Consider the following 12570-nt stretch of genomic DNA (forward strand, 5'->3'; position numbering starts at 1 on the left):
AAAACTTCCAGCTACTGTCATTTTCCAATGCTCTTAGCTGGTGATGTCAGAAGAATCTTACAGGAAACACGCAGACGCCTGCAACCCGTATCTTACCATCGTCATTCGGTACTTCTTACACGTCTGTCCACCCTTCCATTCACCCACCGATCGTGATTTTTTAAAGATCATTTTATTTATTTTTGGCGGTGCTGGCTCTTGGTTGCAGAGGGCGGGGCTCCTCTCTATTTGCGGTGCGTGGGCTTCTCGGTGCCGCGGACCCCCTCGCTGAGGAGCGCACGCTCTGGGGCTCGGGGACTTCAGCAGTTGTGGCCCCCAGGCTCTAGAGCACCGGCTTGGTGGTTAGGACGCCAGGCTTAGCTGCTCCACGGCATGTGGGATCTTCCTGGATCAGGATTGTGACCCCGTGTCTCTTGCATTGGCACGTGGATTCTTTACCCACTGAGTTACCAGGGAAGCCTCATCTATTACAAAAATACTTTAATAAAGTAAACTGCAGTCACCAGGAAGCTGCCCCCTAAGATTTTCAGCTTGCATACAGTTCGCTAGAGGTAAATATTAATTCACAGTTTGTTCCTTTGATGTAAAATTTACAAGGAAATGCACACATCTTCAGATACAGCCTCCACTCTGCGTGACAGGCTTTCTGCCCCTGCAACCCCAAACCCAGCTGAGACGGAACGTTACCATCACCCCCAAAGTCTCCTTGTACCCCTTTCCAGACAATCCCCGCTGCTAAGGAGACAATAACTATTGCTCTGATCTGTATGTTGCTGCATAGTATCCCTTTGTAGGGGTGTACCGGTTTATTTTTCCTATTGATGAATATCTGGGCTGTTTCCAGTTTGGGGTTATTATGGATAAAGCTGGTTAGGAGCACTCCTTTGTATTTGCATAGCTCTACAGAATGACTTGATCCTGGCCTAGAATTCGAGTTAGGTTCCAAGAGTGCAGGAAGCAGCACATAGTACAGTAAGCCTCCTACGTACAAACGAGCTCCATTCTGAGAGCACATCCGTAAGTCCAACTTGTTCCTAAGGCCAACAGAGTTAGCCTAGGTACCAGCTACCACAGTCAGCTATATACTGCTGCTTTTACATTTGCTTCTGGACATCCTGGGCTTGAAATGAAGATACTGTGCTACTTTACTCTGGACAACACTGTACAGCAAGTACACAAACACAGCCACTCGCAGCAGACGCACGCGGGTGACAGTGCACACCAGACATGAGAGCCGAGAAGCGACTGGACATGAGAGTGCGACTTCACATCTGTGAAAATCCGAAACTTGAAGGTTCGTATCTAAAGGACTTCCTGTATGAGAAACAGATTAAAATCCTGAATTAGTCCTTTCTGTTTGGGGTCTCATGGAAAGAGCAGTGCATCAACTAGAAGATACTTAAGACCTACCTAAACGGGATGAAAGCAAGAAGGATATTTGTTACTTATTTCCTGCATAAGACCTCTGGAGGCAGGGCAGTTCCAGGCTGGTTCCGTGGCTCCAAGTGCCATCAAGAACTCGAGAGCACCCCTCACAGCCATTAGATAGTGGCTGTTTGTTGTTCGTCAAACAAACAGAAAAACAGAAAAAGAAAATAGTGTTGTTAAAGATGTGATGCTTCGGAACCACTGTGCACTGTGGGTGTTAATGTTAGGTGGTGCAGCTGCTGTGGAAATGGTATGGCAGTCCTTCACACTTTTAAAATAGGATTACCGTATGATCCAGCAATGCCAGTTCTGGGACTGTACCCCCGAAGAATTGAAGGCAGCGTCTTGAAAAAGTATTTGTACATCCAGATTATAGCAGCCTTATTCATGGTAGCCAAAGGGTGGAAGCAGCCTAAGTGTTCACTGACGTCTGAATGGATGCACAGCTCGTGGTTTATGTGTATGTGATGGGAATACAAGACAACTATAATTTTATTATAATTTTATATAATTTTATTATAATTATAATTTTATATAATTTTACATTATAAAACACATTATATGTATGTGATGGGAATACTATTCAGTCGTAAAAAAGAAAAATTCTGGCACATCCCACATCTAGGATGAACCTTATGCCAAGTGAAATAAGCCAGTTATAAAAGGACAAATACTAAATAATTCCACTTATATACTTGGAGTGGTCACATTCACAGAGACAGAAAGTAGGAAGTAGAATGGTGTTTGGGGATGAAGGGTCGGGGTGGGGTAGGATGGTGAGGTATTTCAGAGCTTCAGTTTTGCAAGATGAGAAAAGTTCTGGAGACAAAATCATAATTGAGAAAGATACATGCACGCCTTCGTTCATAGCAGCACTCTTCACAGTAAACATAGAAATCACCTGGATGCCCACTGGCAGATGAGTGGATAAAGGAGATGTGGTGCATCTGTACAATGGAATATTACTCATCCAAAAAAAAAGAACGAAACGATGCCAGGTGCAGCACCACGGATGGACCTCGAGATTATCATACTAAGTGAAGTCAGAGAAAGACAAACACCGATATCACTTACATGTGGATTCTAAAATACGACACAAATGAACCTATCTATGACACAGAAATAGACTCACAGACATAGAGAACAGACTGCTGTTGCCAAAGAAGGGCAGGGGAGGGATGGAGTGGGAGGCTGGGTCAGCAAATGTGACCTACTTATACAGGAGGGACAAAGTCCTACTGCAGAGCACAGGGCACTATATTCAGTAACCCGTGGTAAACCACAGTGGAAAAGAATATGAAGAAGAATGTCTGCATCTTTATAACTCAGTCACTGCTGTACAGCAGAGATTAACACAACATTGTGAAGCAAGTACACTTCAGAAAATGGGTAAGAAAACAGTTCTGGAGACTGGTTGCACAATGATGTGATGGTACTCAACACTACTGAACTATATGCTTGAAAATGGTTAATTTTATGATATGTGTCTTTTGTCACAATTAAAACAACAAAAGAAGTGTCTTTGTCATCTTGTGCATGTTTGTAACATTGCACGTGGGCACCTTGTCAGGCATCACGGCAGAATCACTATGTCCAGAGGAGAAGAGGAGAAACCTTCCTCTTGTGTATGAGGGGAAATTTCTTACAGGAGGAGGTCCCCGCAGACTATGTGTCTCAGCTGCCACTGGCCAGTTGGGTCTCATTTGGCAAGAAAACCTGGAAAACAAACATATATACAGGGTCTTTGACTCTCTGTGGAGAGCAGCAGGCTCTCCTGGAAAGAACAAGGGGCTGGGGGGCGGCTGTGGGTAGGAAACCAACAGTACCGGCGTCTGCATGGAGGCCTATTAGGGCAGAAGGCCCTCCTTTGCGAGCGCATGGACGACGGCCACCGTTGGCGGCGACCGGCCCAGCCTCCCTGTGGATGCAGGAGTGATGCTCTTTTGTTGCTGTGGTTCAGTTGCTAAGTCGTGTCCAACTCTTTATGACCTCATGGACTGCAGCCTGCCAGGCTCTCCTGTCCTTCACTCTCTCCTGGAGCTTGCTCAGATTCATGTCCATCAAGTCGATGATGCTATCTAACTATCTCATCCTCTGCTGCTCTTTGCATCAGGTGGCCAAAGTACTGGAGTTTCAGCTTCAGCATCAGCCCTTCCAGTGAATATTCAGGGTTGATTTCCTTTAGGATGGACTGGTTGGATCTCCTCGCAGTCCAAGGGACTCTCAAGAGTCTGCAACACCACAGTTCAAAAGCATCAATTTTTCAGTGCTGTTTTCTTTGTGGCCCAAGTCTCATATCCATACTTGACCACTGGAAAAACCATAGCTGTGACTATACGGACCTTTGTTAGCAAAGTGATGTCTCTGCTTTTTCAATACTCTGTCTAGGATGGTGCTCTTGGCTTGCTGCTAATAAACACAGGACTGAGGCAAAAGTACAAATGAAGGCTGCTAGCCTGTTCCCTGTTTTCTGCACTCCTGCTTTCATTCCATAGCAAGAGAAGCTTTTTTTTTTTTAAAGGAATTTTGTGACCCTGCTGACTTCACACTGGTGTCTTGAAATTGGCCCCAGTAGGAATGTTGATACTGTGGAAATCAGTAATACTACAGATTAGGGCTCCTTCCATCCCAGATAGCAACGCACTGCTCAGAGCTTTGGATACTGGCTGTGCGGTTCGACGACTACAGCCAAGGAAGGCTTGTGCAGGCCCTTGAAGGGCAGGGGGCTCAGATCTGGAGATGATCTAGAAGTGGGTGCCCTTGCGGGGGAGGGGCCAGAGGAGGGACTGGCTTGGGCCTTCTGAAGTATGACTTGGGGCCAGGGCCCAGAGTCACCTGGGCTGTAGGGAGGTCAAGAGAGGGCGATCCTTCTGTCCCCTCCCTCCAGCCCACTGTCTCTGGCTGGACGGGGCAACACCTCCTGATGGCCTTCTCAAGCCGGTGTGATAATAGGGAGGAACAACTCTGAGTCCACATGAGCTCTGCTTCTTTTATTGGAGTATAATTGCTTTATGATGTTGTGTTAGTTTCTGCTGTGCAATGAAGTGAATCAGCTATATGTACACGTAAATCCTCTCCCTCTTGAGCCTCCCCCCACCCCCTCCCCACCCCTCCAGGTCATCACAGAGCACCAAGCTGAGCTTGCTCTGCTTTACAGCAGGTTCCCACTAGCCGTTTTACATACAACTGTATACGCGTCACTTCCAGTCTCCCAATTCCTCCGCCCCTCCGTTTCCACACATCCATTCTCTACATCCACATCTATTCTTGACCTGAAAATAGGTTCATCTATACCATTTTTCTAGATTCCACATACATGTGTTAATCTACAGTATTTGTTTTTCTCTTTCTGACTTACTTCACTCTGTATGACAGACTCTAGGTCCATCCATGTCTCCACAAATGGCACAATTTCATCCCTTTTTATGGCTCAGTAATATTCCTGTGTGTGTGTGTGTGTGTACCACACCTTTATCCATTCATCTAACCTTTGTATTCTATCACTTTTGCTTTAGGTAAAGAATGTTGCCTAGAGCCTGAAATAGACAGGACAGCCCATTCTCAAGGCTCTGACCTTTAAGGGTATAACACTTTTCCATTTGTATAGCAATAAAAATTTCAGAACGGAGAATAGTATTTGTCTTGGTGGAGGGCTACAGGAACATCGTGGCCAGCCCTACATGGACAGCTGCAAGAACAAAGGATTCCTACACAAAGAAATTTGCAGAAACCAACTGTGCCCCTTCCTCACCTTGCCTTTAAAAATGCTTTGCAGAAACCTTTGGGGAGTTCAGGATTTTGGGGGGCATGAGCTCTCTGTCTCCTTGCATGTTCCTGCGATAAACCTTTCTCTGCTCCGAACTCTGTCGTTTTGGTTAGTTTGGCCTCACTGTGTGTTGGGCACATGAGCTGGGGTTCGGTGGCACAGGGAGGACCGAGCTCAGTCCCCATCTGCCCCTCCGATGACCTTGTCAATGCAGGGAGGACTGCTGGTCTTACTGCTCAGAACCAAGACTCGCTCATGGCCGGGTTGTAGGAATAGACATGGCTGCCGTGTCCTCAGGATTGAGACGCCGGACCTTTGTGGCTGTGACCGCCCCTGGGACGAGCACACCCAGGCAGCCCACCTCCTGTTCCTGCACCCGAGTGACGCTCAGGCTTGAGAACTTCCCATTTTAGACTCAAGGGAGGGAGTAAGAGGCCTCCTATCTTGACTCTGCCTGACTAGAGATAGACTTAATTTTGACTTTGTACCCCTAAGACAGTGGTTCTTCAGACACAGTCCTCAGACTGGCAGCACCAGCATCACCTGAGAACGTGTGAGAAATGCAGATTCCAGGGAACTCCTTGGTGGTCCAGTGGCTAGGACTCTGCACGTTCGCTGCCCAGGGCTTGGGTTCCATCCCTTGTTGGGGAACTAAAACCCCGCAGAGTGGCATCAGATCATATCAGATCAGATCAGTCACTCAGTCGTGTCTGACTCTTTGCGACCCCATGAATCGCAGCACGCCAGCTCTCCCTGTCCATCACCAACTCCTGGACTTCACTGAGACTCACGTCCATTGAGTCAGTGATGCCATCCAGCCATCTCATCCTCTGTCGTCCCCTTCTCCTCCTGCCCCCAATCCCTCCCAGCATCAGAGTCTTTTCCAATGAGTCAACTCTTCGCATGAGGTGGCCAAAGTACTGGAGTTTCAGCTTTAGCATCATTCCTTCCAAAGAAATCCCAGGGCTGATCTCCTTCAGAATGGACTGGTTGGATCTCCTTGCAGTCCAAGGGACTCTCAAGAGTCTTCTCCAACACCACAGTTCAAAAGCATCAATTCTTCGGCGCTCAGCCTTCTTCACAGTCCAACTCTCACATCCATACATGACCCCAGGAAAAACCATAGCCTTGACTAGACGAACCTTTGTGGGCAAAGTAATGTCTCTGCTTTTCAATATGCTATCTAGGTTGGTCATAACTTTCCTTCCAAGGAGTAAGCGTCTTTTAATTTCATGGCTGTAGTCACCATCTGTAGTGATTTCGGAGCCCAGAAAAATAAAGTCTGACACTGTTTCCACTGTTTCCCCATCTTTCCCATGAAGTGGTGGGACCGGATGCCATGATCTTTGTTTTCTGAATGTTGAGCTTTAAGCCAACTTTTTCACTCTCCACTTTCACTTTCATCAAGAGGCTTTTTAGTTCCTCTTCACTTTCTGCCATAGGGTGGTGTCATCTGCATATCTGAGGTTATTGATATTTCTCCCGGCAATCTGGTGATTCCAGCTTGTGTTTCTTCTAGTCCAGCGTTTCTCATGATGTACTCTGCATATAAATTAAACAGCGTGACAATATACAGCCTTGATGAACTCCTTTTCCTATTTGGAACTAGTCTGTTGTTCCATGTCCAGTTCTAACTGTTGCTTCCTGACCTGCATACAAATTTCTCAAGAAGCAGATCAGGTGGTCTGGTATTCCCATCTCTTGAAGAATTTTCCACAGTTTATTGTGATCCACACAGTCAAAGTCTTTGGCATAGTCAATAAAGCAGAAATAGATGTTTTTCTGGAACTCTCTTGCTTTTTCCATGATCCAGCGGATGTTGGTAATTTGATCTCTGGTTCCTCTGCCTTTTCTAAAACCAGTTTGAACATCAGGAATTTCACGGTTCACGTATTGCTGAAGCCTGGCTTGGAGAATTTTGAGCATTACTTTACTAGCATGTGAGATGAGTGCAATTGTGCAGTAGTTTGAGCATTCTTTGGCATTGCCTTTCTTTGGGATTGGAATGAAAACTGACCTATTCCAGTCCTGTGGCCACTGCTGAGTTTTCCAAATTTGCTGGCATATTGAGTGCAGCACTTTCACAGCATCATCTTTCAGGATTTGGAATAGCTCAACTGGAATTCCATCACCTCCACTAGCTTTGTTCGTAGTGATGCTTTCTTTTCTTTTTTTTTTTTTTAATTTTATTTTATTTTTAAACTTTACATAATTGTATTAGTTTTGCCAAATATCAAAATTAATCCACCACAGGTATACATGTGTTCCCCATCCTGAACCCTCCTCCCTCCTCCCTCCCCATTCCATCCCTCTGGGTCGTCCCAGTGCACCAGCCCCAAGCATCCAGTATCGTGCATCGAACCTGGACTGGCAACTCGTTTCATACATGATATTTTACATGTTTCAATGCCATTCTCCCAAATCTTCCCACCCTCTCCCTCTCTCACAGAGTCCATAAGACTGTTCTATACATCAGTGTCTCTTTTGCTGTCTCGTACACAGGGTTATTGTTACCATCTTTCTAAATTCCATATATATGCGTTAGTATACTGTATTGGTGTTTTTCTTTCTGGCTTACTTCACTTCGTAGTGATGCTTTCTAAGGCCCACTTGACTTCACATTCCAGGATGTCTGGCTCTAGGTCAGTGATCACACTATCGTGATTATCTGGGTTGTGAAGATCTTTTTTGTACAGTTCTTCTGTGTATTCTTGCCATCTCTTCTTAATATCTTCTGCTTCTGTTAGGTCCATACCATTTTTGTCCTTTATCGAGCCCATCTTTGCATGAAATGTTCCTTTGGTATCTCTGATTTTCTTGAAGAGATCCCTAGTCTTTCCCATTCTGTTGTTTTCCTCTATTTCTTTGCATTGATCGCTGAAGAAGGCTTTCTTATCTCTTCTTGCTATTCTTTGGAACTCTGCATTCAGATGTTTATATCTTTCCTTTTCTCCTTTGCTTTTCGCTTCTCTTCTTTTCACAGCTATTTGTAAGGCCTCCCCAGACAGCCATTTTGCTTTTTTGCATTTCTTTTCTATGGGAATGGTCTTGATCCCTGTCTCCTGTACAATGTCACGAACCTCCATCCATAGTTCATCAGGCACTCTATCTATCAGATCTAGGCCCTTAAATCTATTTCTCACTTCCACTGTATAATCATAAGGGATTTGATTTAGGTCATACCTGAATGGTCTAGTGGAGTGGCATAGTACGGCCAAAAAAGGAAAAAAGAAAGGTAGGTTCTAGAGTCTCCCCTAGATCTCCTGGACCAGAAACCCTAGCTGGGACCTACCAGTCTGCGTCAAGAAATCCTCCAGGCGGCTCTGCAGCAGTTGAATGAGCACTGCTGCTCAGCAGCCCACTCCAGTCTTCCTGCCTAGAGAACCCCCTGGGCGGAGGAGACTGGTGGGCTACAGTCCTTGGGGTCACATGGAGTCGGACACCACCAAAATGACTTAGCACAGCACAGCTCTAGAATACAGTCTGGTGCATTAGTTTGCAGGGCTGCTGAAACAGAGCATGACAGACTGGGTGGCAACCCACAGAAGCTTCCTTCTCACGGTTCCGGAGGCAAGACCAAGATCCAAGTGTGTGCAGGCGTGGTTCCTTCCGTGGCTGTGAGGGGAGGATCTGACCGGCCGCTCCTGGGGACTCTAGACGGCCGTCCACTCCCTGTGTCTTCATGCCAGCTTCCCTCTGTACTTGGCTGTGTCTGAAGTTCTCCTTCATGTAAACATACCAGTCAGATTGGATTAGGCTCTACCCTAATGACTTTGCTTTCATTTGATTTCGTCTTTAAGGATCGTATCTTCAAATACAGTTACATTCAGAGGTACTGGGGGTTAGGACTGAATGGATGAATTTTTGGGGGGACATGATTCATCCCATAGCACTTGGGAAAACTTGTCATGTAATTTATGTATCTATCCCCCCCTCAACCCCCCAATTCCCCAAATTCGAGCTTGTAGAGGTCAGAGGGCTTCCCAGGTGGTGCTAGTGGTAAAGAATCCGCCTGCCAATGCAGAAGGCACAGGAGATGCAGGTTTGATCCCTGGGTCTGAAAGACCTCCTGGAGGAGGAAATGGCAACCCCCTCCAGTATTCTTGCCTGGAGAATTCCATGGACAGAGGAGTCTGGTGGGCTCAGTCTAGGGAGCCACAAAGAGTTGGACACGACAGAGCGACTGAACACACACAGCACACAGAGGTCAGAGACGGTCTTGGTTTTTTGCGGTTTTATTTTTTGGCCCCACCACGTGATATACAGGATCTTAGTTCCCCAACCAGGGATCAAACCCACATCCTGTCCAGTGGAAGTGCAGCATCTTAACCACCAGACCACCATGGAAGTCCTTCCCTGTTCTTACAGCTCTGTGCTGTGCTGTGCTTAGTCACTCAGTCATGTCCGACTCTTTGCAACCCCATGGACTGCAGCCCGCCAGGCTCCTCTGTCCTTGGGGATTCTCCAGACAAGAGTACTGGGGTGGGTTGCCATTCCTTCCTCCAAGGGATCTTCCCGACCCAAGAATCGAACTGGGGTCTCCTGCATGGCAGAGATTCTTTACCAACTGAGCCAGCAGGGAAGCCCTCTTAAAGCTATAGTGTCTTACAAAATGCCCCAATAGTCTTTAAATAAAGGTTGTTTAAATTGGTTGACTATTGGTGAAGGAGATTTTTGATGTTTTATTGGGATTATAATCTAAAAAAACATACTTCTTGGTGTGCAGAGCACACATGTCGAAGGGTCTTAGACGTTTTCAAGGCGGTCTCCTGAAGGCACTTGTTGGGTGAGGTCTGACCTCTGCCTGTGGACATGGATCTCTGAATTGCCTAATCCCGCTCGCCTTAGTGCAGTGTGTGTGTGTATACAGTGGGCGCCTTCTTCTGGGGCCATCACAGAGGCTTGACATCTAAACTCTCTCAGAAACTTGTTTGTTTTCTTCTTTTCTGAGAGCTTTTTTTTTTTTTTTCTGAGAGCTTTTGAAAGAAAAAAGAAAAAAAAAAAATAGCCCTGCTTCATTCACACATGGCCAAGGATTCTAGCTGTTTTTATTTTTCAGCACTCAAAGCCAGTTGGTAATAAACAGATAATTGTCACTGAGAGGTAGCACACTTTATTTGCTAGGGATTTTCTATTGTTGCTTTTCATTTAGTTGACAGCAGAATTACAGGTTACCATGGTAACCTATGTGTTGGCCAAACTGCCCGGGTCTTAAAGACATAGACACCACATTTGGTTTTATTCCGTAGAGTGCACATTGTTGTAAAACGGAGCAGAGCTAGGCAAATGTGGATTTAGGGCAGCCATCCTATCCTGCTCCCTTCTCTCTCCTTCCCTTCCCTCTCATGGTTTCCGTGTTTCCCAGGCCCCTGAATAGCCTAGTGTTAGAAACTGTATAATGTGGTCTCCGGAGTTCCTTCAGGAAACAACCAGTTTGCTGTCTCCAGGCAGGCCTGTTACCTCTGTTGGTAGATACTACGTGGGAGCTAAGGCGTTTTGGGGGCGGCTGGCGTGGAGGTATTAAACTCCAGCTCCAGTCCAAGGCTGGACACATGATAAACTTCTGTGACCACACTTCTTTCATTCAGGTAGGACATAAAAGAAGGATCCAGAGAAGCAAAAGAAGAGTTCTTGAGACATTTTCCCACTCAGGGGAGCCAGAACTGCCTGGTGGATCTGGGGACCCGTTCTCGGCCACACCAAGAAACTGAATTAGCCAGCTAGGCTTGAGAAAACACTGGGACTTCTGGCAACTGCTCTCAATAGACTGCTTTGCCCGCAGTCACATGTGTCATGTCACAAAGCTAATTATAAGAGATCCCGAGAGCCAAGGGGAGACTGAACCGTCTGATAAGCTAATTCCAGGAGGGGATGAAGAATGGAAGAATAAAACCACATCCATTCCTAAATCCCACCTTCTCTGTAGAAACTGTAATTGCCCGAGGGCTGCTGGCTATGGAAGTTTAGATTTTCCCGGGATCTTTCTGCTTTCAGTCTTGCTTGATTTCTTTTCAGGCTTCAGACCGTTGCTCAGTGCTGACTTCTATGGCTGCTTTCTGGGAGGAGGGGGTTTGGGGTGCAAGCAGTGCTTTTTATTTCATGGGGAAAGTCGGAGCCACTAAGGGAACCCTGACTGTTCCCCCGCCACCCCCTGCAGTGGGGAAATTTTGGCTTTACCCGTGATTTCTTTGAGAATGCAGGATGATCTCAGAGCTTCTCAGCTGGCCGCATTCATGAAATGAATGATGACGAGAGCAGGAATTTAGGCTGGGGAAGGGCTTTCAGACTGTGGTCTGCTTTTCAGACTGCTGCAATGGTGCTCAGGGCTTTCTCTCGCCAGGACATGAGCAATGGGTGTTTGAATTTGCATCCTCCCAAAAGCTGATGACAGGCTTCCCAGGTGGCTCAGTGGTAAAGAATCCGCCTGCCAGTGCAGGAGACATGGGTTCCATCCTGGGTCAGGAGGATTGCCTGGAGGAGGAAATGGCAGCCCACTCCAGTATTCTTGCCTGAAGAATCCCATGGACAGAAGAGCCTCGAGGGCTACAGTTCATGGGGTCACATAAGAGTTAGACAGGACTCAGAGACTAGACCAAAAGCTGAGGACAGGACGTTGGGTGCTGGGAAGGGGTGTCAGGAAGCAGAAGCGAGGAGGAAGAGCCGGAGAGGCTGTGCTCAGGAGCTGGCCACCCCCAGGCCAGCCGCCCACCATGGTGGTACTGCCTGACACGGCTATAGCGCTGTCCCTGCAAGGGGCGAGGAAGTTGGGGATTTACCTCCTGACGCCATCTCTTCTTGGTTGGGGGTTGCCCCTTAGGACTGAGCTCCTTCCCCCAACCCAGGGAAAGCCCTCAGGCTGTGAGACTGAGCGGCCTGAGCCCCCACGGAGGGCCACGGCCAGCAACCCCCAGAACCGCCGACCCTCTGGGGCCGGAAGGGGCTGTAGCAGCGTCAGCCTCCAGGGTGACTTTCAGCTACAGAACAGACTGGTATCTGGAGTTCTTGGGGTGGTTTTAGTCTCCTTAGCAAATTCTTGGCATCCCTTCCATAGAGAGGTGGGGGCTTAATGGATTCTTTCCCCAGAATCCAGGCAGGCTTGTGACTGCTTTTGTCAGGAGACTAGAACAAAGCGAACTTGTTGCCAAAACTTGGGGTGCCAAATAGAAACAGTTTGGGGTGAAGTAGGAAGAAATAGCTTTATTGCTTTGTCAGGCAGAGGGGGCCACAGCAGGCCAATGCCCTCAAAACTACGTGTCCCAACCCTAGGGGGGTAGTGGAGAGTCATGGTGTTCGAGGAGCAGGGTGTGGTCATCTCGTGTATGCTCTTCTGACTGGCTGGTGACGATGCCATCGGGAGTCAGCATCATCAGCCTTCT

The 12570-nt window shown here is 47.2% G+C and overlaps 1 long non-coding RNA gene across 1 annotated transcript; it reads right to left on the reverse strand.

Annotated features, from left to right (window-relative positions):
• Positions 1 to 1372: 1372 nt before the first annotated feature.
• On the reverse strand, positions 1373 to 8856 carry LOC129642932 (uncharacterized). Its single transcript, XR_008709935.1, has 3 exons — positions 8738 to 8856; positions 3075 to 3144; positions 1373 to 1552 (listed from the first exon to the last, which is right to left on the reverse strand). It is a non-coding gene; the product is annotated as an uncharacterized LOC129642932 (long non-coding RNA).
• Between the last annotated feature and the right edge of the window lie 3714 nt (positions 8857 to 12570).

The sequence above is a fragment of the Bubalus kerabau genome, chromosome 2, assembly GCF_029407905.1.
Source record: "Bubalus kerabau isolate K-KA32 ecotype Philippines breed swamp buffalo chromosome 2, PCC_UOA_SB_1v2, whole genome shotgun sequence".
Taxonomy (NCBI): Eukaryota; Metazoa; Chordata; class Mammalia; order Artiodactyla; family Bovidae; genus Bubalus; species Bubalus kerabau.